This window comes from Aplysia californica, unplaced genomic scaffold (assembly GCF_000002075.1).
Source record: "Aplysia californica isolate F4 #8 unplaced genomic scaffold, AplCal3.0 scaffold00034, whole genome shotgun sequence".
Lineage (NCBI taxonomy): Eukaryota > Metazoa > Mollusca > Gastropoda > Aplysiida > Aplysiidae > Aplysia > Aplysia californica.
The window spans coordinates 699,285-701,706 of record NW_004797304.1 but is presented as its reverse complement, the minus strand read 5'-3'; positions in this window follow the sequence as shown (position 1 = coordinate 701,706).

Sequence of the window (2,422 nt, the reverse complement as noted above, 5' to 3'; positions counted from 1 at the left end):
CTCTCTGGAGGCTCTTGTGGTCTAGAGATACGGTGCTCGCCTCTCATTCAATGTTATAAAACCGTGCAGCTAACGAAACGTTTATTCTCTAAAATGGTCTCTTTTCTCCTCACTTGTTACTCTCTTACCATATTCTGTCGTTTGCCTTCGTCTTCCCTTTTTGCCCCCCCCCCTCCTTTTTTCCCCTTCCTCTGAGCTCCTAACTCTCTCGTGGTCTAGAGGCACAGTGTTCATCTCTCATTCCATAGGTCCCGGGTTCGAAAACTGACAGCGACCTGAAATTATCTTCTCTAAAACAGTTCTATAGTCTGCCTTCCTCTCAACTTTCCTCCTCTCCACCGTTTTCTCCCTCCTCTGGGCTCCTGACTCTTTCTGTTGCCTTTCTATTGCTTCTGCTTGGCTCCTTCTTATCGTCCCTCAGCCACGCCCCTAATCTTAGGGTAGGTAACATCTAACGCTTAGCCTTCTCGCTCCAGTGTGCAAGTTCCGCATGTTATAGATCTCTTGATGGTCTTACAATCGATAATCGGCCGCCACCCGAGTAAAATTCGAAATGAATTCTACCAAACTGAAAATGTTTCATGTGTCCCGCACGCTCATATACGTTTTTCAGCACCGTAATACACTTACCAAGAATAATGCCAAGACTCAAACATTATTGGCTGCGTGTACCCTTGATAAAAATACTTAACTCCCCACCACATTCTGCCTAAAAGCGTCTGACATGCCCGTGAAACATAACGTACTAACTACACTTAACTGACCGTGCGTGATGTTCACTCAAGCTGCAGTCTTTCTACTCAAACAATTTGTTCAGTCACGCGGGTTTATTTTTGACATTGTGTGAAGCGGGGTGATCTGGTGCAAGTAAACAGCATATCTTGTCTTTTGTATGTGTGTGTGTGTGTGTGTGTGTGTGTGTATGTTTGTGTTTGTATGTGTGTTTGTGTGTGTTTGTGCAGGGAGGGGGTGCGTGTGTGCTTGTTTTTTATGTGTGTGTGTTTTGGATGTATTTGTGTGTTTATGTATGTGTTTGTGTGTGTATGTGTATATGCGTATATGTACGTGTGTGTATGTTTGTGTGTGTTTATGTGCGTGTGCACGCGCGCGTGCTCGTTGGTATGTTATCTTGAGGAGGGTGGTTAAATGCAAGGGATGGAAAAGAACTCACAGTAACATTATTCTCGAATATTTCATACCTCTGATCCTCCCCCTCCATCCCATCCCGCCACCATCCGCCCTCCCAAAATCCCCATCTTTCCAACCAACGCTCTCTCCATCCTTCCCCCTTTAAAAAATCCCCACTGCTCGCTCCTAACACCCACCCACCCCCTTTTTCCGCTGCCCCCTAACACCCCCACCCATCCCACCACCCTTCCGACTCGTCCATCCATAACTCTAAATCACAGACACTTACTCAGAGGCTATTAGTGTTTGAACTTTCGACCCTTCCTCATTTGTTCCTCGTTATTTGTCCATCACAGCTTCGAGTAAATCCTGGTGGAAATCGCTTGGTCAAACTTGTTTTTGTTATTTCTTCTGCAACCAGCAGTTATAACTGTACACTGAAAATGCAAAGTGTTGAACATCCCTGTCGAAATGATTTAAATAATTTAGGAAGCAGACGGGTTCGAAGAAACTAACATCCGAGCAGACAGTCGAAGATACTTGAATTTAAAAAAAAAACAATAACAAAATGAAACGAAACAAATCAAATAAAAAAAAACCACAAACAAATATAAGAACAAAACCACAAAGTAAAAATAAAAAACAACAACAAGAACAAAAACCAAACAGCAACAAACTTTTTCAACACGAGGATCAAACTCACGTATTCTGCATGTAACGGTAAAAGAGCCTAAAGTTTACACAACCGACACGAAATGTTTTCAGAAGTCAGACTTCTCGATCGATCCACACATCGCTAACAAGGTGGTGCAAAAACCAGGATACTGTTAAAGTGTTGAGAAAGTGGCAAAGCTTGAGCAGCGAGGGACAGTTGACTTGATTATGTCTTCAAGCGAAAGTCAAATCTAATTTTTTTCCTCAACACTTTTCTCATTATCACGTACTATACTACATACATGATAATAAAAATAGTGGAACCATTGATCGACTTTCCTTTTACTGCCGATATGGTTTTTAGTATATAATAAATTTTACTACAAACAGGGACTTGCCATCGCGTAGAAGGCGGGCAAACCTATTAGAACGCCAAGTCGAGAGATGTATGGGGAAATTCGTTTTTCCCTTAAGGGAAGTTTCGCCATAAAAAGCCTTTCACTATCATTATTTTACTTCAATACATCATTATGATCTTTGTTTAACCTTAGAGTTACCATGTTATAATATTATTATTATGTTCTAAGTGAAGGACGGTCAAGGGGGTGTTTTAGAGAGAGAGAGAGAGAGAGAGAGAGAG